This window comes from Esox lucius, chromosome 10, assembly GCF_011004845.1.
Source record: "Esox lucius isolate fEsoLuc1 chromosome 10, fEsoLuc1.pri, whole genome shotgun sequence".
Taxonomy (NCBI): Eukaryota; Metazoa; Chordata; class Actinopteri; order Esociformes; family Esocidae; genus Esox; species Esox lucius.
This window is the reverse complement of record NC_047578.1, coordinates 16,975,284-17,001,279: the sequence shown is the minus strand read 5'-3', so window position 1 is coordinate 17,001,279 and position 25,996 is coordinate 16,975,284. Positions and strand designations below refer to the sequence as shown.

The following is a 25,996-nucleotide window of genomic DNA, read 5'->3' as shown; positions in this document are numbered from 1 at the left end:
TGTTTACAGCATCCATATTAGGAACATTATTATTCCTCCCCAGAAACTCTGTTCGTCCTTCTCCTCAGTCCTCCTGGTCAAACGTCACCCATTTTGTGCTTTCATGAATACAAAATGTCACCTTTATTGAAAAACTGTTGTACACTTGCTTAGCTAAGTCTGGGGAAAGGACTGGTAGGCTGTATACAGAGCTATAGATCAATCGACAGCTCTCTTTAACATTGTTTTTACATGCTGGAAATCGAAAAATATATTAATAAACTCAAGTTGAAGTCCTGCGGAGAAGTCGGAGAAAAGGACAACCAGTTCACCGCGTTTACCAGATATATCTAATAAAGGAAAAACATGAATCCACTTTGTCTGTTATTTTGTCCTCCGACATGTATGTTTTTACACATTTAAATGAATATCAAAGCTAAACGGTGAAAGAGTCACGAACAATATTTTTACTTGACATATTTCGGAAGTTCTTACTTTCCGTGGGCACAAGAATTTCATTGTTCAGGATGACGCTGTGTTATTCGATGCATTTGCTGAATAAACTTTGAAAATCGAGACTTGAAACTAACCATAGGTCCATCTGTCCTTTATATTAAATTAAAACAACCACCACTCACTGCACTGAACATAGGGATAATAGTGGAGCCGGAGCAAGAGTAGGCTACAGATAAAAAATGCACCCGCCGTCCTTGACGCACACACACTGAAGTCCGAACTGTGTATTTTATTGTTCAGCAGTCTCTCTTGGAGATCAAATGTAAAAGAATCAAAGACAAATAGACTAATTAGAATAATAATATGAGGCCTTAGACTCAGGTAACCTGGTTTGACGTTTCATCAATTAACACAAAATCCATATACAACTGATTACATGGTATATATCATTGTTCTGTCGACTCCAGAGGTTCATGTGAAAAAACAACACGATTTCATGAAAAAGTCTCTATAGTGGTCATGGCCATGGAGAGGACCGTAGACTATACAGAAATAGGACAATCGACAGATATCTTTGAAATCGTTTTTACATCCTTGAAATCGAAGAAAATACATATTAAAAAACGTACGTTGAAGTGCTCCGGAGAAGTCTGAGGAAAGGACAGGTAGTCTGTATACAGAGCTAGGTCAATCGACATCTCTCCTAAACATTGTTTTTACATACTGTAAATCGAAAAATATATACATAAACTCAAGTTGAAGTCCTGCGGAGAAGTGTGAGGAAAGGATCAGCTATATCCACAGAAAGGACAATCGACATCGATCTTAGACATTGTTTTGACATACTGGACTTCGAAAAATATATTCATAAACTCCATCGGAAAACCTTCATCGGAAAAGCTTCATCCGAGAAAAGAACAACCAGTTCATCGCGTTTACCAGCAACCAGGAGAGAAGATTTGAAGCCAAGCCTACCAACCGGCACAATGAAGTGGATTTCTATCATCGCACTTCTCCTTGCTGCATGTTTCAACGATGCGGACTCTCCCTTGTATTCTACCTCGCCAGCAGAGAAGGAAACACCCACCTTCTGTGGTTCACGTGACGTTGGGTTCGAATTCAACCATCAGTTCGTAAAACTTCAACAAGGAGGACTCCAGCGCCGAGTCAAATATGAGAAGAGGATATTATTTGGGGACATAGACTTTAATCTCAACATTACAGTGGTTTTCAACAACGGATGGGTTGAACCTTACTGCAACAATACGTTTTTACATATGGACATTTTTGTCACTTGTAAATAGAGTATGCTATGTGGCCACAAATATTTCCTAATGAAATAGGACAATCTATAGTTTAACCTCTTGTCTTTTGTTTGATTTCATTAAACACACAAATTGGTGAAATGGCTTTAAAAAAATGTGCTTATGTTCTTTGGTGTATATTGGAATAGTCTATTATCTAATAAAAGAAAAACATGAATCCACTTTGTCTGTGTTATTTTGTCCTCCGACATTCGGACTGCACTTACTATCAAAACAAAAGTTGGTCGCTTGTTGATCAGTGGCTGAAAGACTCATGAGACACCGAGTGAATTTCTCTCCTATCTCGTGATATCTCTCCCCGACACGAGCGAGTTCCTGCTCGCATTCCCCTTGCCTTCGGGTCTCTCAGACACGAGCTGGCTGACCGTGTTCCCCTTGCCTTTGGGTCGGGCAGTGGACCACGCATTGAAGAGTGGGGGGCTGGACCCGGTGCGGACGGACATTCCGCACTGCCGAATGGTCCTTGCTTACTACCACTTGAACTGCAAAAGGAAACCGTCGCATTCCCCTTCACTGGCAATGAAGTATTCATTTGATCATCTTAATCAAGGTGTTTCACATCCCGAGTGAAATCTGAAAATAAGGCAAAACTCGGGGACCTATGTTTCTACCTCAACATCTAAGTGGCATCCACCTACAACGGGCGGTTTCAGTGTTACTGCTACAGTATGTTTTTACACATTTGAATGAATATCAAAGCTAAACGGTGAAAGCCATGTGCACACAAATCACTTCAAATAATATTGGACAATCTATAGTTTAACCTCCTGTCAATTGTATGGTTTCATTAAAAACACAAATTGGGAAAGTTAACTGAAAAAAACGTTCTTTGGTTTATATTCGTATACTGTTCAATGCATTAAAACATCCACGTTGCCTGTGTTGTTTTGTGCTCCGGCATTTGGACTGTATGAATTATGAAAACAAAAGTTGCTGAGATTCCTGGTGAATTTCTCGTCTATCTCAGTGATACCGAGCCCATCTTTCGCCATTCAGGGTCGCTGCTCTCACACTCAGGTTGGAAGTGGAGAGTGGGCGGCTGGACGCGGTGCGGACGGACATCGGGGGTCGGTTCCGGGCAGTAGACCATGCATAGGAGAGTGGGGGGCTGGACGCGGTGCGGACGGACATCGGGGGTCGGTGCCAAGCAGTGGATTACGCATTGGAGATCGTGGGCAGCTGGACGCGGTTGTGCGGAGCGGTGCAGACTGGAAACTCTTCAGCTGAGGCCAGTTTCTTTGAACCAAGGCCAAGTGATAAATGTAAAACGGTAGGCGCTACCATATACAGTACATGGCCATTAACACAGAAAGTGTGCACACAAGACAACTAACTGAAAAAAACCAATGCATTGGTGTTTTGTTGTTTTGTGTGTTTGTGAGACTATTCACGTTAAAATGTTTTTTCAAAGAAGGTCAAGTTAAAGTCAATGCTTTATTTGTGTTGTGAATGTTTGAATGAAAAATGTGTGGTTACACTGAGTGTGCTCTCACACTCAGGTTGGAAGTGGTGTATGATAGTGAACGTGCAAACCACTACTCACAAACGCAACAGTCTCTCATATTCCAGTCATCTGCTCTCTCCGTGCTTCGTCCCATTGGTTGCCTGTCAAATACTTCATCTGTCTTTCTGGCCTAGTCACACCTGTTCCATTAACCTAAACCTCGTCTACCTTTTAAATTGTGGGAGCAACTACAGTGCATAAATATGACCACAGAGAGAGCATGACAATATCTCGCACTAGAAATACCTGGTGCTGTGGAAAATGTTACCCTTTTCCAGCCAAAAAGCTGAAAAGACTCAGGAGTATGTGAATTCAAAAGTTGACTTTATTAAGGTCATAAAGCAACACATGTCTGCAGAGTAACAACCCATGTTGGTCTGGAGAACAACTGGCTCCCAAGCATCGGAAACACACGTTTATATAGTATGGTTATACGGTGATATTAGGCCTTCCCATTATGCCAATCTCTGGACGGGCCCTTCCCTAAACTTCCACCAAGTTTAGGGAAGTTTTTTAATATGTATATTCTTCGATTTCAAGTATGTAAAAACGATTTCAAAGATATCTGTCGATTGTCCTAGCGCTGTATAGTCTACGGTCCTCTCCATGGCCCTGACCACTATAGAGACAAGATCTGAAGCCAAGCCTAACAACCGGCACAATGAAGTGGATTTCTATCATCGCACTTTTCCTTGCTGTATGTTTCAACGAAGCCGACTCTCCCTTGAATTCTACCTCGCCAGCAGAGAAGGAAACACCCACCTTCTATGGTTCACGTGACGTTGGGTTCGAATTCAACCATCAATTCGTTAAACTTGAACAAGGAGGACTCCAGCGCCGAGTCAAATATGAGAAGAGGATATTATTTGGGGACATAGACTTTAATCTCAACATTACAGTGGTTTTCAACAACGGATGGGTTGAACCTTACTGCAACAATACGTTTTTACATATGGACATTTTTGTCACTTGTAAATAGAGTAAGCTATGTGGCCACAAATATTTTCTAATGAAATAGGACAATCTATTGTTTAACCTCTTGTCTTTTGTTTGATTTCATTAAACACACAAATTGGGGAAATTACTTTAAAAAATGTGCTTATGTTCTTTGGTGTATATTGGAATAGTCTATCTAATAAAGGAAAAACATGAATCCACCTTGTCTGTGTTATTTTGTCCTCCGACATTCGGACTGCACTTACTATCAAAACAAAAGTTGGTCGCTTGTTGATCAGTGGCTGAAAGACTCATGAGACACCGAGTGAATTTCCCTCCTATCTCGTGATATCTCTCCCCGACACGAGCGAGTTCCTGCTCGCATTCACCTTGTTTCACATCACTTTGGGTCCGTCCCCAAGCCACTGATGGTAAATATTGGGTGGCGTGATGTGATTGGTGGTCTGATGGGTGGCGTTATGTGATTGGTACAGTGAATCGATGGGGGGTGTGATTTATCAAACTCTTCCAAGAGTCACGAACAATATTTTTACTTGACATATTTCGGAAGTTCTTACTTTCGGTGGGCCATGTCACAAGAATTTCATTGTTCAGGATGACGCTGTGTTATTCGATGCATTTGCTGAATAAACTTTGAAAATCGAGACTTGAAACTAACCATAGGTCCATCTGTCCTTTATATTAAATTAAAACAACCACCACTCACTGCACTGAACATAGGGATAATAGTGGAGCCGGAGCAAGAGTAGGCTACAGATAAAAAATGCACCCGCCGTCCTTGACGCACACACACAGAAGTCCGAACTGTGTACTTTATTGTTCAGCAGTCTCTCTTGGAGATCAAATGTAAAAGAATCAAAGACAAATAGACTAATTAGAATAATAATATGAGGCCTTAGACTCAGGTAACCTGGTTTGACGTTTCATCAATTAACACAAAATCCATATACAACTGATTACATGGTATATATCATTGTTCTGTCGACTCCAGAGGTTCGTGTGAAAAAACAACACGATTTCATGAAAAAGTCTCTATAGTGGTCAGGGCCATGGAGAGGACCGTAGACTATACAGAGCTAGGACAATCGACAGATATCTTTGAAATCGTTTTTACATACTTGAAATCGAAGAAAATACATATTAAAAAACGTACGTTGAAGTGCTCCGGAGAAGTCTGAGGAAAGGACAGGTAGTCTGTATACAGAGCTAGGTCAATCGACATCTCTCCTAAACATTGTTTTTACATACTGTAAATCGAAAAATATATTCATAAACTCAAGTTGAAGTCCTGCGGAGAAGTCTGAGGAAAGGACCGGTAGGCTGTATACAGAGCTAGGAAAATCGACAACTCTCTAACATAAACGCCAACCGAAAACCTTCCGAGTCTTCGGCGAAAAGGACCGCGGTTGGACAATCGACATTACAAACACTGGAAACCGAAAAATATATACATAAACTCAAGTTGAAGTCCTGCGGAGAAGTGTGAGGAAAGGATCAGCTATATCCACAGAAAGGACAATCGACATCGATCTTAGACATTGTTTTGACATACTGGACTTCGAAAAATATATTCATAAACTCCATCGGAAAACCTTCATCGGAAAACCTTCATCCGAGAAAAGAACAACCAGTTCATCGCGTTTACCAGCAACCAGGAGAGAAGATTTGAAGCCAAGCCTACCAACCGGCACAATGAAGTGGATTTCTATCATCGCACTTCTCCTTGCTGCATGTTTCAACGAAGCGGACTCTCCCTTGTATTCTACCTCGCCAGCAGAGAAGGAAACACCCACCTTCTGTGGTCCACGTGACGTTGGGTTCGAATTCAACCATCAGTTCGTAAAACTTCAACAAGGAGGACTCCAGCGCCGAGTCAAATATGAGAAGAGGATATTATTTGGGGACATAGACTTTAATCTCAACATTACAGTGGTTTTCAACAACGGATGGGTTGAACCTTACTGCAACAATACGTTTTTACATATGGACATTTTTGTCACTTGTAAATAGAGTATGCTATGTGGCCACAAATATTTTCTAATGAAATAGGACAATCTATTGTTTAACCTCTTGTCTTTTGTTTGATTTCATTAAACACACAAATTGGTGAAATGGCTTTAAAAAAAATGTGCTTATGTTCTTTGGTGTATATTGGAAAACTTGAACGTTAACAAGGAGGACTCCAGCGCCGAGTCAAATATGAGAAGAGGATATTATTTGGGAACATAGACTTTAATCTCAACATTACAGTGGTTTTCAACAACGGATGGGTTGAACCTTACTGCAACAATACGTTTTTACATATGGACATTTTTGTCACTTGTAAATAGAGTATGCTATGTGGCCACAAATATTTTCTAATGAAATAGGACAATCTATTGTTTAACCTCTTGTCTTTTGTTTGATTTCATTAAACACACAAATTGGTGAAATGGCTTTAAAAAAATGTGCTTATGTTCTTTGGTGTATATTGGAATAGTCTATTATCTAATAAAAGAAAAACATGAATCCACTTTGTCTGTGTTATTTTGTCCTCCGACATTCGGACTGCACTTACTATCAAAACAAAAGTTGGTCGCTTGTTGATCAGTGGCTGAAAGACTCATGAGACACCGAGTGAATTTCTCTCCTATCTCGTGATATCTCTCCCCGACACGAGCGAGTTCCTGCTCGCATTCCCCTTGCCTTCGGGTCTCTCAGACACGAGCTGGCTGACCGTGTTCCCCTTGCCTTTGGGTCGGGCAGTGGACCACGCATTGAAGAGTGGGGGGCTGGACCCGGTGCGGACGGACATTCCGCACTGCCGAATGGTCCTTGCTTACTACCACTTGAACTGCAAAAGGAAACCGTCGCATTCCCCTTCACTGGCAATGAAGTATTCATTTGATCATCTTAATCAAGGTGTTTCACATCCCGAGTGAAATCTGAAAATAAGGCAAAACTCGGGGACCTATGTTTCTACCTCAACATCTAAGTGGCATCCACCTACAACGGGCGGTTTCAGTGTTACTGCTACAGTATGTTTTTACACATTTGAATGAATATCAAAGCTAAACGGTGAAAGCCATGTGCACACAAATCACTTCAAATAATATTGGACAATCTATAGTTTAACCTCCTGTCAATTGTATGGTTTCATTAAAAACACAAATTGGGAAAGTTAACTGAAAAAAACGTTCTTTGGTTTATATTCGTATACTGTTCAATGCATTAAAACATCCACGTTGCCTGTGTTGTTTTGTGCTCCGGCATTTGGACTGTATGAATTATGAAAACAAAAGTTGCTGAGATTCCTGGTGAATTTCTCGTCTATCTCAGTGATACCGAGCCCATCTTTCGCCATTCAGGGTCGCTGCTCTCACACTCAGGTTGGAAGTGGAGAGTGGGCGGCTGGACGCGGTGCGGACGGACATCGGGGGTCGGTTCCGGGCAGTAGACCATGCATAGGAGAGTGGGGGGCTGGACGCGGTGCGGACGGACATCGGGGGTCGGTGCCAAGCAGTGGATTACGCATTGGAGATCGTGGGCAGCTGGACGCGGTTGTGCGGAGCGGTGCAGACTGGAAACTCTTCAGCTGAGGCCAGTTTCTTTGAACCAAGGCCAAGTGATAAATGTAAAACGGTAGGCGCTACCATATACAGTACATGGCCATTAACACAGAAAGTGTGCACACAAGACAACTAACTGAAAAAAACCAATGCATTGGTGTTTTGTTGTTTTGTGTGTTTGTGAGACTATTCACGTTAAAATGTTTTTTCAAAGAAGGTCAAGTTAAAGTCAATGCTTTATTTGTGTTGTGAATGTTTGAATGAAAAATGTGTGGTTACACTGAGTGTGCTCTCACACTCAGGTTGGAAGTGGTGTATGATAGTGAACGTGCAAACCACTACTCACAAACGCAACAGTCTCTCATATTCCAGTCATCTGCTCTCTCCGTGCTTCGTCCCATTGGTTGCCTGTCAAATACTTCATCTGTCTTTCTGGCCTAGTCACACCTGTTCCATTAACCTAAACCTCGTCTACCTTTTAAATTGTGGGAGCAACTACAGTGCATAAATATGACCACAGAGAGAGCATGACAATATCTCGCACTAGAAATACCTGGTGCTGTGGAAAATGTTACCCTTTTCCAGCCAAAAAGCTGAAAAGACTCAGGAGTATGTGAATTCAAAAGTTGACTTTATTAAGGTCATAAAGCAACACATGTCTGCAGAGTAACAACCCATGTTGGTCTGGAGAACAACTGGCTCCCAAGCATCGGAAACACACGTTTATATAGTATGGTTATACGGTGATATTAGGCCTTCCCATTATGCCAATCTCTGGACGGGCCCTTCCCTAAACTTCCACCAAGTTTAGGGAAGTTTTTTAATATGTATATTCTTCGATTTCAAGTATGTAAAAACGATTTCAAAGATATCTGTCGATTGTCCTAGCGCTGTATAGTCTACGGTCCTCTCCATGGCCCTGACCACTATAGAGACAAGATCTGAAGCCAAGCCTACCAACCGGCACAATGAAGTGGATTTCTATCATCGCACTTCTCCTTGCTGCATGTTTCAACGAAGCGGACTCTCCCTTGTATTCTACCTCGCCAGCAGAGAAGGAAACACCCACCTTCTGTGGTCCACGTGACGTTGGGTTCGAATTCAACCATCAGTTCGTAAAACTTCAACAAGGAGGACTCCAGCGCCGAGTCAAATATGAGAAGAGGATATTATTTGGGGACATAGACTTTAATCTCAACATTACAGTGGTTTTCAACAACGGATGGGTTGAACCTTACTGCAACAATACGTTTTTACATATGGACATTTTTGTCACTTGTAAATAGAGTATGCTATGTGGCCACAAATATTTTCTAATGAAATAGGACAATCTATTGTTTAACCTCTTGTCTTTTGTTTGATTTCATTAAACACACAAATTGGTGAAATGGCTTTAAAAAAAATGTGCTTATGTTCTTTGGTGTATATTGGAAAACTTGAACGTTAACAAGGAGGACTCCAGCGCCGAGTCAAATATGAGAAGAGGATATTATTTGGGAACATAGACTTTAATCTCAACATTACAGTGGTTTTCAACAACGGATGGGTTGAACCTTACTGCAACAATACGTTTTTACATATGGACATTTTTGTCACTTGTAAATAGAGTATGCTATGTGGCCACAAATATTTTCTAATGAAATAGGACAATCTATTGTTTAACCTCTTGTCTTTTGTTTGATTTCATTAAACACACAAATTGGTGAAATGGCTTTAAAAAAATGTGCTTATGTTCTTTGGTGTATATTGGAATAGTCTATTATCTAATAAAAGAAAAACATGAATCCACTTTGTCTGTGTTATTTTGTCCTCCGACATTCGGACTGCACTTACTATCAAAACAAAAGTTGGTCGCTTGTTGATCAGTGGCTGAAAGACTCATGAGACACCGAGTGAATTTCTCTCCTATCTCGTGATATCTCTCCCCGACACGAGCGAGTTCCTGCTCGCATTCCCCTTGCCTTCGGGTCTCTCAGACACGAGCTGGCTGACCGTGTTCCCCTTGCCTTTGGGTCGGGCAGTGGACCACGCATTGAAGAGTGGGGGGCTGGACCCGGTGCGGACGGACATTCCGCACTGCCGAATGGTCCTTGCTTACTACCACTTGAACTGCAAAAGGAAACCGTCGCATTCCCCTTCACTGGCAATGAAGTATTCATTTGATCATCTTAATCAAGGTGTTTCACATCCCGAGTGAAATCTGAAAATAAGGCAAAACTCGGGGACCTATGTTTCTACCTCAACATCTAAGTGGCATCCACCTACAACGGGCGGTTTCAGTGTTACTGCTACAGTATGTTTTTACACATTTGAATGAATATCAAAGCTAAACGGTGAAAGCCATGTGCACACAAATCACTTCAAATAATATTGGACAATCTATAGTTTAACCTCCTGTCAATTGTATGGTTTCATTAAAAACACAAATTGGGAAAGTTAACTGAAAAAAACGTTCTTTGGTTTATATTCGTATACTGTTCAATGCATTAAAACATCCACGTTGCCTGTGTTGTTTTGTGCTCCGGCATTTGGACTGTATGAATTATGAAAACAAAAGTTGCTGAGATTCCTGGTGAATTTCTCGTCTATCTCAGTGATACCGAGCCCATCTTTCGCCATTCAGGGTCGCTGCTCTCACACTCAGGTTGGAAGTGGAGAGTGGGCGGCTGGACGCGGTGCGGACGGACATCGGGGGTCGGTTCCGGGCAGTAGACCATGCATAGGAGAGTGGGGGGCTGGACGCGGTGCGGACGGACATCGGGGGTCGGTGCCAAGCAGTGGATTACGCATTGGAGATCGTGGGCAGCTGGACGCGGTTGTGCGGAGCGGTGCAGACTGGAAACTCTTCAGCTGAGGCCAGTTTCTTTGAACCAAGGCCAAGTGATAAATGTAAAACGGTAGGCGCTACCATATACAGTACATGGCCATTAACACAGAAAGTGTGCACACAAGACAACTAACTGAAAAAAACCAATGCATTGGTGTTTTGTTGTTTTGTGTGTTTGTGAGACTATTCACGTTAAAATGTTTTTTCAAAGAAGGTCAAGTTAAAGTCAATGCTTTATTTGTGTTGTGAATGTTTGAATGAAAAATGTGTGGTTACACTGAGTGTGCTCTCACACTCAGGTTGGAAGTGGTGTATGATAGTGAACGTGCAAACCACTACTCACAAACGCAACAGTCTCTCATATTCCAGTCATCTGCTCTCTCCGTGCTTCGTCCCATTGGTTGCCTGTCAAATACTTCATCTGTCTTTCTGGCCTAGTCACACCTGTTCCATTAACCTAAACCTCGTCTACCTTTTAAATTGTGGGAGCAACTACAGTGCATAAATATGACCACAGAGAGAGCATGACAATATCTCGCACTAGAAATACCTGGTGCTGTGGAAAATGTTACCCTTTTCCAGCCAAAAAGCTGAAAAGACTCAGGAGTATGTGAATTCAAAAGTTGACTTTATTAAGGTCATAAAGCAACACATGTCTGCAGAGTAACAACCCATGTTGGTCTGGAGAACAACTGGCTCCCAAGCATCGGAAACACACGTTTATATAGTATGGTTATACGGTGATATTAGGCCTTCCCATTATGCCAATCTCTGGACGGGCCCTTCCCTAAACTTCCACCAAGTTTAGGGAAGTTTTTTAATATGTATATTCTTCGATTTCAAGTATGTAAAAACGATTTCAAAGATATCTGTCGATTGTCCTAGCGCTGTATAGTCTACGGTCCTCTCCATGGCCCTGACCACTATAGAGACAAGATCTGAAGCCAAGCCTAACAACCGGCACAATGAAGTGGATTTCTATCATCGCACTTTTCCTTGCTGTATGTTTCAACGAAGCCGACTCTCCCTTGAATTCTACCTCGCCAGCAGAGAAGGAAACACCCACCTTCTATGGTTCACGTGACGTTGGGTTCGAATTCAACCATCAATTCGTTAAACTTGAACAAGGAGGACTCCAGCGCCGAGTCAAATATGAGAAGAGGATATTATTTGGGGACATAGACTTTAATCTCAACATTACAGTGGTTTTCAACAACGGATGGGTTGAACCTTACTGCAACAATACGTTTTTACATATGGACATTTTTGTCACTTGTAAATAGAGTAAGCTATGTGGCCACAAATATTTTCTAATGAAATAGGACAATCTATTGTTTAACCTCTTGTCTTTTGTTTGATTTCATTAAACACACAAATTGGGGAAATTACTTTAAAAAATGTGCTTATGTTCTTTGGTGTATATTGGAATAGTCTATCTAATAAAGGAAAAACATGAATCCACCTTGTCTGTGTTATTTTGTCCTCCGACATTCGGACTGCACTTACTATCAAAACAAAAGTTGGTCGCTTGTTGATCAGTGGCTGAAAGACTCATGAGACACCGAGTGAATTTCCCTCCTATCTCGTGATATCTCTCCCCGACACGAGCGAGTTCCTGCTCGCATTCACCTTGTTTCACATCACTTTGGGTCCGTCCCCAAGCCACTGATGGTAAATATTGGGTGGCGTGATGTGATTGGTGGTCTGATGGGTGGCGTTATGTGATTGGTACAGTGAATCGATGGGGGGTGTGATTTATCAAACTCTTCCAAGAGTCACGAACAATATTTTTACTTGACATATTTCGGAAGTTCTTACTTTCGGTGGGCCATGTCACAAGAATTTCATTGTTCAGGATGACGCTGTGTTATTCGATGCATTTGCTGAATAAACTTTGAAAATCGAGACTTGAAACTAACCATAGGTCCATCTGTCCTTTATATTAAATTAAAACAACCACCACTCACTGCACTGAACATAGGGATAATAGTGGAGCCGGAGCAAGAGTAGGCTACAGATAAAAAATGCACCCGCCGTCCTTGACGCACACACACAGAAGTCCGAACTGTGTACTTTATTGTTCAGCAGTCTCTCTTGGAGATCAAATGTAAAAGAATCAAAGACAAATAGACTAATTAGAATAATAATATGAGGCCTTAGACTCAGGTAACCTGGTTTGACGTTTCATCAATTAACACAAAATCCATATACAACTGATTACATGGTATATATCATTGTTCTGTCGACTCCAGAGGTTCGTGTGAAAAAACAACACGATTTCATGAAAAAGTCTCTATAGTGGTCAGGGCCATGGAGAGGACCGTAGACTATACAGAGCTAGGACAATCGACAGATATCTTTGAAATCGTTTTTACATACTTGAAATCGAAGAAAATACATATTAAAAAACGTACGTTGAAGTGCTCCGGAGAAGTCTGAGGAAAGGACAGGTAGTCTGTATACAGAGCTAGGTCAATCGACATCTCTCCTAAACATTGTTTTTACATACTGTAAATCGAAAAATATATTCATAAACTCAAGTTGAAGTCCTGCGGAGAAGTCTGAGGAAAGGACCGGTAGGCTGTATACAGAGCTAGGAAAATCGACAACTCTCTAACATAAACGCCAACCGAAAACCTTCCGAGTCTTCGGCGAAAAGGACCGCGGTTGGACAATCGACATTACAAACACTGGAAACCGAAAAATATATACATAAACTCAAGTTGAAGTCCTGCGGAGAAGTGTGAGGAAAGGATCAGCTATATCCACAGAAAGGACAATCGACATCGATCTTAGACATTGTTTTGACATACTGGACTTCGAAAAATATATTCATAAACTCCATCGGAAAACCTTCATCGGAAAACCTTCATCCGAGAAAAGAACAACCAGTTCATCGCGTTTACCAGCAACCAGGAGAGAAGATTTGAAGCCAAGCCTACCAACCGGCACAATGAAGTGGATTTCTATCATCGCACTTCTCCTTGCTGCATGTTTCAACGAAGCGGACTCTCCCTTGTATTCTACCTCGCCAGCAGAGAAGGAAACACCCACCTTCTGTGGTCCACGTGACGTTGGGTTCGAATTCAACCATCAGTTCGTAAAACTTCAACAAGGAGGACTCCAGCGCCGAGTCAAATATGAGAAGAGGATATTATTTGGGGACATAGACTTTAATCTCAACATTACAGTGGTTTTCAACAACGGATGGGTTGAACCTTACTGCAACAATACGTTTTTACATATGGACATTTTTGTCACTTGTAAATAGAGTATGCTATGTGGCCACAAATATTTTCTAATGAAATAGGACAATCTATTGTTTAACCTCTTGTCTTTTGTTTGATTTCATTAAACACACAAATTGGTGAAATGGCTTTAAAAAAAATGTGCTTATGTTCTTTGGTGTATATTGGAAAACTTGAACGTTAACAAGGAGGACTCCAGCGCCGAGTCAAATATGAGAAGAGGATATTATTTGGGAACATAGACTTTAATCTCAACATTACAGTGGTTTTCAACAACGGATGGGTTGAACCTTACTGCAACAATACGTTTTTACATATGGACATTTTTGTCACTTGTAAATAGAGTATGCTATGTGGCCACAAATATTTTCTAATGAAATAGGACAATCTATTGTTTAACCTCTTGTCTTTTGTTTGATTTCATTAAACACACAAATTGGTGAAATGGCTTTAAAAAAATGTGCTTATGTTCTTTGGTGTATATTGGAATAGTCTATTATCTAATAAAAGAAAAACATGAATCCACTTTGTCTGTGTTATTTTGTCCTCCGACATTCGGACTGCACTTACTATCAAAACAAAAGTTGGTCGCTTGTTGATCAGTGGCTGAAAGACTCATGAGACACCGAGTGAATTTCTCTCCTATCTCGTGATATCTCTCCCCGACACGAGCGAGTTCCTGCTCGCATTCCCCTTGCCTTCGGGTCTCTCAGACACGAGCTGGCTGACCGTGTTCCCCTTGCCTTTGGGTCGGGCAGTGGACCACGCATTGAAGAGTGGGGGGCTGGACCCGGTGCGGACGGACATTCCGCACTGCCGAATGGTCCTTGCTTACTACCACTTGAACTGCAAAAGGAAACCGTCGCATTCCCCTTCACTGGCAATGAAGTATTCATTTGATCATCTTAATCAAGGTGTTTCACATCCCGAGTGAAATCTGAAAATAAGGCAAAACTCGGGGACCTATGTTTCTACCTCAACATCTAAGTGGCATCCACCTACAACGGGCGGTTTCAGTGTTACTGCTACAGTATGTTTTTACACATTTGAATGAATATCAAAGCTAAACGGTGAAAGCCATGTGCACACAAATCACTTCAAATAATATTGGACAATCTATAGTTTAACCTCCTGTCAATTGTATGGTTTCATTAAAAACACAAATTGGGAAAGTTAACTGAAAAAAACGTTCTTTGGTTTATATTCGTATACTGTTCAATGCATTAAAACATCCACGTTGCCTGTGTTGTTTTGTGCTCCGGCATTTGGACTGTATGAATTATGAAAACAAAAGTTGCTGAGATTCCTGGTGAATTTCTCGTCTATCTCAGTGATACCGAGCCCATCTTTCGCCATTCAGGGTCGCTTCTCTCACACTCAGGTTGGAAGTGGAGAGTGGGCGGCTGGACGCGGTGCGGACGGACATCGGGGGTCGGTTCCGGGCAGTAGACCATGCATAGGAGAGTGGGGGGCTGGACGCGGTGCGGACGGACATCGGGGGTCGGTGCCAAGCAGTGGATTACGCATTGGAGATCGTGGGCAGCTGGACGCGGTTGTGCGGAGCGGTGCAGACTGGAAACTCTTCAGCTGAGGCCAGTTTCTTTGAACCAAGGCCAAGTGATAAATGTAAAACGGTAGGCGCTACCATATACAGTACATGGCCATTAACACAGAAAGTGTGCACACAAGACAACTAACTGAAAAAAACCAATGCATTGGTGTTTTGTTGTTTTGTGTGTTTGTGAGACTATTCACGTTAAAATGTTTTTTCAAAGAAGGTCAAGTTAAAGTCAATGCTTTATTTGTGTTGTGAATGTTTGAATGAAAAATGTGTGGTTACACTGAGTGTGCTCTCACACTCAGGTTGGAAGTGGTGTATGATAGTGAACGTGCAAACCACTACTCACAAACGCAACAGTCTCTCATATTCCAGTCATCTGCTCTCTCCGTGCTTCGTCCCATTGGTTGCCTGTCAAATACTTCATCTGTCTTTCTGGCCTAGTCACACCTGTTCCATTAACCTAAACCTCGTCTACCTTTTAAATTGTGGGAGCAACTACAGTGCATAAATATGACCACAGAGAGAGCATGACAATATCTCGCACTAGAAATACCTGGTGCTGTGGAAAATGTTACCCTTTTCCAGCCAAAAAGCTGAAAAGACTCAGGAGTATGTGAATTCAAAAGTTGACTTTATTAAGGTCATAAAGCAACACATGTCTGCAGAGTAACAACCCATGTTGGTCTGGAGAACAACTGGCTCCCAAGCATCGGAAACACACGTTTATATAGTATGGTTATACGGTGATATTAGGCCTTCCCATTATGCCAATCTCTGGACGGGCCCTTCCCTAAACTTCCACCAAGTTTAGGGAAGTTTTTTAATATGTATATTCTTCGATTTCAAGTATGTAAAAACGATTTCAAAGATATCTGTCGATTGTCCTAGCGCTGTATAGTCTACGGTCCTCTCCATGGCCCTGACCACTATAGAGACAAGATCTGAAGCCAAGCCTAACAACCGGCACAATGAAGTGGATTTCTATCATCGCACTTTTCCTTGCTGTATGTTTCAACGAAGCCGACTCTCCCTTGAATTCTACCTCGCCAGCAGAGAAGGAAACACCCACCTTCTATGGTTCACGTGACGTTGGGTTCGAATTCAACCATCAATTCGTTAAACTTGAACAAGGAGGACTCCAGCGCCGAGTCAAATATGAGAAGAGGATATTATTTGGGGACATAGACTTTAATCTCAACATTACAGTGGTTTTCAACAACGGATGGGTTGAACCTTACTGCAACAATACGTTTTTACATATGGACATTTTTGTCACTTGTAAATAGAGTAAGCTATGTGGCCACAAATATTTTCTAATGAAATAGGACAATCTATTGTTTAACCTCTTGTCTTTTGTTTGATTTCATTAAACACACAAATTGGGGAAATTACTTTAAAAAATGTGCTTATGTTCTTTGGTGTATATTGGAATAGTCTATCTAATAAAGGAAAAACATGAATCCACCTTGTCTGTGTTATTTTGTCCTCCGACATTCGGACTGCACTTACTATCAAAACAAAAGTTGGTCGCTTGTTGATCAGTGGCTGAAAGACTCATGAGACACCGAGTGAATTTCCCTCCTATCTCGTGATATCTCTCCCCGACACGAGCGAGTTCCTGCTCGCATTCACCTTGTTTCACATCACTTTGGGTCCGTCCCCAAGCCACTGATGGTAAATATTGGGTGGCGTGATGTGATTGGTGGTCTGATGGGTGGCGTTATGTGATTGGTACAGTGAATCGATGGGGGGTGTGATTTATCAAACTCTTCCAAGAGTCACGAACAATATTTTTACTTGACATATTTCGGAAGTTCTTACTTTCGGTGGGCCATGTCACAAGAATTTCATTGTTCAGGATGACGCTGTGTTATTCGATGCATTTGCTGAATAAACTTTGAAAATCGAGACTTGAAACTAACCATAGGTCCATCTGTCCTTTATATTAAATTAAAACAACCACCACTCACTGCACTGAACATAGGGATAATAGTGGAGCCGGAGCAAGAGTAGGCTACAGATAAAAAATGCACCCGCCGTCCTTGACGCACACACACAGAAGTCCGAACTGTGTACTTTATTGTTCAGCAGTCTCTCTTGGAGATCAAATGTAAAAGAATCAAAGACAAATAGACTAATTAGAATAATAATATGAGGCCTTAGACTCAGGTAACCTGGTTTGACGTTTCATCAATTAACACAAAATCCATATACAACTGATTACATGGTATATATCATTGTTCTGTCGACTCCAGAGGTTCGTGTGAAAAAACAACACGATTTCATGAAAAAGTCTCTATAGTGGTCAGGGCCATGGAGAGGACCGTAGACTATACAGAGCTAGGACAATCGACAGATATCTTTGAAATCGTTTTTACATACTTGAAATCGAAGAAAATACATATTAAAAAACGTACGTTGAAGTGCTCCGGAGAAGTCTGAGGAAAGGACAGGTAGTCTGTATACAGAGCTAGGTCAATCGACATCTCTCCTAAACATTGTTTTTACATACTGTAAATCGAAAAATATATTCATAAACTCAAGTTGAAGTCCTGCGGAGAAGTCTGAGGAAAGGACCGGTAGGCTGTATACAGAGCTAGGAAAATCGACAACTCTCTAACATAAACGCCAACCGAAAACCTTCCGAGTCTTCGGCGAAAAGGACCGCGGTTGGACAATCGACATTACAAACACTGGAAACCGAAAAATATATACATAAACTCAAGTTGAAGTCCTGCGGAGAAGTGTGAGGAAAGGATCAGCTATATCCACAGAAAGGACAATCGACATCGATCTTAGACATTGTTTTGACATACTGGACTTCGAAAAATATATTCATAAACTCCATCGGAAAACCTTCATCGGAAAACCTTCATCCGAGAAAAGAACAACCAGTTCATCGCGTTTACCAGCAACCAGGAGAGAAGATTTGAAGCCAAGCCTACCAACCGGCACAATGAAGTGGATTTCTATCATCGCACTTCTCCTTGCTGCATGTTTCAACGAAGCGGACTCTCCCTTGTATTCTACCTCGCCAGCAGAGAAGGAAACACCCACCTTCTGTGGTCCACGTGACGTTGGGTTCGAATTCAACCATCAGTTCGTAAAACTTCAACAAGGAGGACTCCAGCGCCGAGTCAAATATGAGAAGAGGATATTATTTGGGGACATAGACTTTAATCTCAACATTACAGTGGTTTTCAACAACGGATGGGTTGAACCTTACTGCAACAATACGTTTTTACATATGGACATTTTTGTCACTTGTAAATAGAGTATGCTATGTGGCCACAAATATTTTCTAATGAAATAGGACAATCTATTGTTTAACCTCTTGTCTTTTGTTTGATTTCATTAAACACACAAATTGGTGAAATGGCTTTAAAAAAAATGTGCTTATGTTCTTTGGTGTATATTGGAAAACTTGAACGTTAACAAGGAGGACTCCAGCGCCGAGTCAAATATGAGAAGAGGATATTATTTGGGAACATAGACTTTAATCTCAACATTACAGTGGTTTTCAACAACGGATGGGTTGAACCTTACTGCAACAATACGTTTTTACATATGGACATTTTTGTCACTTGTAAATAGAGTATGCTATGTGGCCACAAATATTTTCTAATGAAATAGGACAATCTATTGTTTAACCTCTTGTCTTTTGTTTGATTTCATTAAACACACAAATTGGTGAAATGGCTTTAAAAAAATGTGCTTATGTTCTTTGGTGTATATTGGAATAGTCTATTATCTAATAAAAGAAAAACATGAATCCACTTTGTCTGTGTTATTTTGTCCTCCGACATTCGGACTGCACTTACTATCAAAACAAAAGTTGGTCGCTTGTTGATCAGTGGCTGAAAGACTCATGAGACACCGAGTGAATTTCTCTCCTATCTCGTGATATCTCTCCCCGACACGAGCGAGTTCCTGCTCGCATTCCCCTTGCCTTCGGGTCTCTCAGACACGAGCTGGCTGACCGTGTTCCCCTTGCCTTTGGGTCGGGCAGTGGACCACGCATTGAAGAGTGGGGGGCTGGACCCGGTGCGGACGGACATTCCGCACTGCCGAATGGTCCTTGCTTACTACCACTTGAACTGCAAAAGGAAACCGTCGCATTCCCCTTCACTGGCAATGAAGTATTCATTTGATCATCTTAATCAAGGTGTTTCACATCCCGAGTGAAATCTGAAAATAAGGCAAAACTCGGGGACCTATGTTTCTACCTCAACATCTAAGTGGCATCCACCTACAACGGGCGGTTTCAGTGTTACTGCTACAGTATGTTTTTACACATTTGAATGAATATCAAAGCTAAACGGTGAAAGCCATGTGCACACAAATCACTTCAAATAATATTGGACAATCTATAGTTTAACCTCCTGTCAATTGTATGGTTTCATTAAAAACACAAATTGGGAAAGTTAACTGAAAAAAACGTTCTTTGGTTTATATTCGTATACTGTTCAATGCATTAAAACATCCACGTTGCCTGTGTTGTTTTGTGCTCCGGCATTTGGACTGTATGAATTATGAAAACAAAAGTTGCTGAGATTCCTGGTGAATTTCTCGTCTATCTCAGTGATACCGAGCCCATCTTTCGCCATTCAGGGTCGCTGCTCTCACACTCAGGTTGGAAGTGGAGAGTGGGCGGCTGGACGCGGTGCGGACGGACATCGGGGGTCGGTTCCGGGCAGTAGACCATGCATAGGAGAGTGGGGGGCTGGACGCGGTGCGGACGGACATCGGGGGTCGGTGCCAAGCAGTGGATTACGCATTGGAGATCGTGGGCAGCTGGACGCGGTTGTGCGGAGCGGTGCAGACTGGAAACTCTTCAGCTGAGGCCAGTTTCTTTGAACCAAGGCCAAGTGATAAATGTAAAACGGTAGGCGCTACCATATACAGTACATGGCCATTAACACAGAAAGTGTGCACACAAGACAACTAACTGAAAAAAACCAATGCATTGGTGTTTTGTTGTTTTGTGTGTTTGTGAGACTATTCACGTTAAAATGTTTTTTCAAAGAAGGTCAAGTTAAAGTCAATGCTTTATTTGTGTTGTGAATGTTTGAATGAAAAATGTGTGGTTACACTGAGTGTGCTCTCACACTCAGGTTGGAAGTGGTGTATGATAGTGAACGTGCAAACCACTACTCACAAACGCAACAGTCTCTCATATTCCAGTCATCTGCTCTCTCCGTGCTTCGTCCCATTGGTTGCCTGTCAAATACTTCATCTGTCTTTCTGGCCTAGTCACACCTGTTCCATTAACCTAAACCTCGTCTACCTTTTAAATTGTGGGAGCAACTACAGTGCATAAATATGACCACAGAGAGAGCATGACAATATCTCGCACTAGAAATACCTGGTGCTGTGGAAAATGTTACCCTTTTCCAGCCAAAAAGCTGAAAAGACTCAGGAGTATGTGAATTCAAAAGTTGACTTTATTAAGGTCATAAAGCAACACATGTCTGCAGAGTAACAACCCATGTTGGTCTGGAGAACAACTGGCTCCCAAGCATCGGAAACACACGTTTATATAGTATGGTTATACGGTGATATTAGGCCTTCCCATTATGCCAATCTCTGGACGGGCCCTTCCCTAAACTTCCACCAAGTTTAGGGAAGTTTTTTAATATGTATATTCTTCGATTTCAAGTATGTAAAAACGATTTCAAAGATATCTGTCGATTGTCCTAGCGCTGTATAGTCTACGGTCCTCTCCATGGCCCTGACCACTATAGAGACAAGATCTGAAGCCAAGCCTAACAACCGGCACAATGAAGTGGATTTCTATCATCGCACTTTTCCTTGCTGTATGTTTCAACGAAGCCGACTCTCCCTTGAATTCTACCTCGCCAGCAGAGAAGGAAACACCCACCTTCTATGGTTCACGTGACGTTGGGTTCGAATTCAACCATCAATTCGTTAAACTTGAACAAGGAGGACTCCAGCGCCGAGTCAAATATGAGAAGAGGATATTATTTGGGGACATAGACTTTAATCTCAACATTACAGTGGTTTTCAACAACGGATGGGTTGAACCTTACTGCAACAATACGTTTTTACATATGGACATTTTTGTCACTTGTAAATAGAGTAAGCTATGTGGCCACAAATATTTTCTAATGAAATAGGACAATCTATTGTTTAACCTCTTGTCTTTTGTTTGATTTCATTAAACACACAAATTGGGGAAATTACTTTAAAAAATGTGCTTATGTTCTTTGGTGTATATTGGAATAGTCTATCTAATAAAGGAAAAACATGAATCCACCTTGTCTGTGTTATTTTGTCCTCCGACATTCGGACTGCACTTACTATCAAAACAAAAGTTGGTCGCTTGTTGATCAGTGGCTGAAAGACTCATGAGACACCGAGTGAATTTCCCTCCTATCTCGTGATATCTCTCCCCGACACGAGCGAGTTCCTGCTCGCATTCACCTTGTTTCACATCACTTTGGGTCCGTCCCCAAGCCACTGATGGTAAATATTGGGTGGCGTGATGTGATTGGTGGTCTGATGGGTGGCGTTATGTGATTGGTACAGTGAATCGATGGGGGGTGTGATTTATCAAACTCTTCCAAGAGTCACGAACAATATTTTTACTTGACATATTTCGGAAGTTCTTACTTTCGGTGGGCCATGTCACAAGAATTTCATTGTTCAGGATGACGCTGTGTTATTCGATGCATTTGCTGAATAAACTTTGAAAATCGAGACTTGAAACTAACCATAGGTCCATCTGTCCTTTATATTAAATTAAAACAACCACCACTCACTGCACTGAACATAGGGATAATAGTGGAGCCGGAGCAAGAGTAGGCTACAGATAAAAAATGCACCCGCCGTCCTTGACGCACACACACAGAAGTCCGAACTGTGTACTTTATTGTTCAGCAGTCTCTCTTGGAGATCAAATGTAAAAGAATCAAAGACAAATAGACTAATTAGAATAATAATATGAGGCCTTAGACTCAGGTAACCTGGTTTGACGTTTCATCAATTAACACAAAATCCATATACAACTGATTACATGGTATATATCATTGTTCTGTCGACTCCAGAGGTTCGTGTGAAAAAACAACACGATTTCATGAAAAAGTCTCTATAGTGGTCAGGGCCATGGAGAGGACCGTAGACTATACAGAGCTAGGACAATCGACAGATATCTTTGAAATCGTTTTTACATACTTGAAATCGAAGAAAATACATATTAAAAAACGTACGTTGAAGTGCTCCGGAGAAGTCTGAGGAAAGGACAGGTAGTCTGTATACAGAGCTAGGTCAATCGACATCTCTCCTAAACATTGTTTTTACATACTGTAAATCGAAAAATATATTCATAAACTCAAGTTGAAGTCCTGCGGAGAAGTCTGAGGAAAGGACCGGTAGGCTGTATACAGAGCTAGGAAAATCGACAACTCTCTAACATAAACGCCAACCGAAAACCTTCCGAGTCTTCGGCGAAAAGGACCGCGGTTGGACAATCGACATTACAAACACTGGAAACCGAAAAATATATACATAAACTCAAGTTGAAGTCCTGCGGAGAAGTGTGAGGAAAGGATCAGCTATATCCACAGAAAGGACAATCGACATCGATCTTAGACATTGTTTTGACATACTGGACTTCGAAAAATATATTCATAAACTCCATCGGAAAACCTTCATCGGAAAACCTTCATCCGAGAAAAGAACAACCAGTTCATCGCGTTTACCAGCAACCAGGAGAGAAGATTTGAAGCCAAGCCTACCAACCGGCACAATGAAGTGGATTTCTATCATCGCACTTCTCCTTGCTGCATGTTTCAACGAAGCGGACTCTCCCTTGTATTCTACCTCGCCAGCAGAGAAGGAAACACCCACCTTCTGTGGTCCACGTGACGTTGGGTTCGAATTCAACCATCAGTTCGTAAAACTTCAACAAGGAGGACTCCAGCGCCGAGTCAAATATGAGAAGAGGATATTATTTGGGGACATAGACTTTAATCTCAACATTACAGTGGTTTTCAACAACGGATGGGTTGAACCTTACTGCAACAATACGTTTTTACATATGGACATTTTTGTCACTTGTAAATAGAGTATGCTATGTGGCCACAAATATTTTCTAATGAAATAGGACAATCTATTGTTTAACCTCTTGTCTTTTGTTTGATTTCATTAAACACACAAATTGGTGAAATGGCTTTAAAAAAAATGTGCTTATGTTCTTTGGTGTATATTGGAAAACTTGAACGTTAACAAGGAGGACTCCAGCGCCGAGTCAAATATGAGAAGAGGATATTATTTGGGAACATAGACTTTAATCTCAACATTACAGTGGTTTTCAACAACGGATGGGTTGAACCTTACTGCAACAATACGTTTTTACATATGGACATTTTTGTCACTTGTAAATAGAGTATGCTATGTGGCCACAAATATTTTCTAATGAAATAGGACAATCTATTGTTTAACCTCTTGTCTTTTGTTTGATTTCATTAAACACACAAATTGGTGAAATGGCTTTAAAAAAATGTGCTTATGTTCTTTGGTGTATATTGGAATAGTCTATTATCTAATAAAAGAAAAACATGAATCCACTTTGTCTGTGTTATTTTGTCCTCCGACATTCGGACTGCACTTACTATCAAAACAAAAGTTGGTCGCTTGTTGATCAGTGGCTGAAAGACTCATGAGACACCGAGTGAATTTCTCTCCTATCTCGTGATATCTCTCCCCGACACGAGCGAGTTCCTGCTCGCATTCCCCTTGCCTTCGGGTCTCTCAGACACGAGCTGGCTGACCGTGTTCCCCTTGCCTTTGGGTCGGGCAGTGGACCACGCATTGAAGAGTGGGGGGCTGGACCCGGTGCGGACGGACATTCCGCACTGCCGAATGGTCCTTGCTTACTACCACTTGAACTGCAAAAGGAAACCGTCGCATTCCCCTTCACTGGCAATGAAGTATTCATTTGATCATCTTAATCAAGGTGTTTCACATCCCGAGTGAAATCTGAAAATAAGGCAAAACTCGGGGACCTATGTTTCTACCTCAACATCTAAGTGGCATCCACCTACAACGGGCGGTTTCAGTGTTACTGCTACAGTATGTTTTTACACATTTGAATGAATATCAAAGCTAAACGGTGAAAGCCATGTGCACACAAATCACTTCAAATAATATTGGACAATCTATAGTTTAACCTCCTGTCAATTGTATGGTTTCATTAAAAACACAAATTGGGAAAGTTAACTGAAAAAAACGTTCTTTGGTTTATATTCGTATACTGTTCAATGCATTAAAACATCCACGTTGCCTGTGTTGTTTTGTGCTCCGGCATTTGGACTGTATGAATTATGAAAACAAAAGTTGCTGAGATTCCTGGTGAATTTCTCGTCTATCTCAGTGATACCGAGCCCATCTTTCGCCATTCAGGGTCGCTTCTCTCACACTCAGGTTGGAAGTGGAGAGTGGGCGGCTGGACGCGGTGCGGACGGACATCGGGGGTCGGTTCCGGGCAGTAGACCATGCATAGGAGAGTGGGGGGCTGGACGCGGTGCGGACGGACATCGGGGGTCGGTGCCAAGCAGTGGATTACGCATTGGAGATCGTGGGCAGCTGGACGCGGTTGTGCGGAGCGGTGCAGACTGGAAACTCTTCAGCTGAGGCCAGTTTCTTTGAACCAAGGCCAAGTGATAAATGTAAAACGGTAGGCGCTACCATATACAGTACATGGCCATTAACACAGAAAGTGTGCACACAAGACAACTAACTGAAAAAAACCAATGCATTGGTGTTTTGTTGTTTTGTGTGTTTGTGAGACTATTCACGTTAAAATGTTTTTTCAAAGAAGGTCAAGTTAAAGTCAATGCTTTATTTGTGTTGTGAATGTTTGAATGAAAAATGTGTGGTTACACTGAGTGTGCTCTCACACTCAGGTTGGAAGTGGTGTATGATAGTGAACGTGCAAACCACTACTCACAAACGCAACAGTCTCTCATATTCCAGTCATCTGCTCTCTCCGTGCTTCGTCCCATTGGTTGCCTGTCAAATACTTCATCTGTCTTTCTGGCCTAGTCACACCTGTTCCATTAACCTAAACCTCGTCTACCTTTTAAATTGTGGGAGCAACTACAGTGCATAAATATGACCACAGAGAGAGCATGACAATATCTCGCACTAGAAATACCTGGTGCTGTGGAAAATGTTACCCTTTTCCAGCCAAAAAGCTGAAAAGACTCAGGAGTATGTGAATTCAAAAGTTGACTTTATTAAGGTCATAAAGCAACACATGTCTGCAGAGTAACAACCCATGTTGGTCTGGAGAACAACTGGCTCCCAAGCATCGGAAACACACGTTTATATAGTATGGTTATACGGTGATATTAGGCCTTCCCATTATGCCAATCTCTGGACGGGCCCTTCCCTAAACTTCCACCAAGTTTAGGGAAGTTTTTTAATATGTATATTCTTCGATTTCAAGTATGTAAAAACGATTTCAAAGATATCTGTCGATTGTCCTAGCGCTGTATAGTCTACGGTCCTCTCCATGGCCCTGACCACTATAGAGACAAGATCTGAAGCCAAGCCTAACAACCGGCAC

General features: G+C 41.7%; 2 long non-coding RNA genes across 5 annotated transcripts; both read right to left on the bottom strand.

The window, feature by feature from the left end:
• Positions 1–397: 397 nt before the first annotated feature.
• Positions 398–15,196, bottom strand: LOC114839955. 3 transcript variants are annotated; one of them, XR_004576235.1, is made up of 4 exons: positions 10,940–15,196; positions 8,839–10,632; positions 5,828–7,808; positions 398–1,321 (listed from the first exon to the last, which is right to left on the bottom strand). It is a non-coding gene; the product is annotated as an uncharacterized LOC114839955 (long non-coding RNA). The 3 variants fall into 3 exon arrangements; XR_004576234.1 differs by lacking the exon at positions 398–1,321 and adding an exon at positions 1,332–2,996 and having other exon boundaries at positions 3,304–7,808; XR_004576236.1 differs by lacking the exon at positions 398–1,321 and adding an exon at positions 1,332–2,996 and having other exon boundaries at positions 3,304–7,808; positions 13,651–15,196.
• A 157-nt stretch (positions 15,197–15,353) lies between these two features.
• LOC117594956 lies at positions 15,354–24,820 on the bottom strand. 2 transcript variants are annotated; one of them, XR_004576237.1, is made up of 3 exons: positions 20,564–24,820; positions 15,752–20,256; positions 15,354–15,444 (listed from the first exon to the last, which is right to left on the bottom strand). It is a non-coding gene; the product is annotated as an uncharacterized LOC117594956 (long non-coding RNA). The 2 variants fall into 2 exon arrangements; XR_004576238.1 differs by having other exon boundaries at positions 15,365–15,444; positions 18,463–20,256.
• Between the last annotated feature and the right edge of the window lie 1,176 nt (positions 24,821–25,996).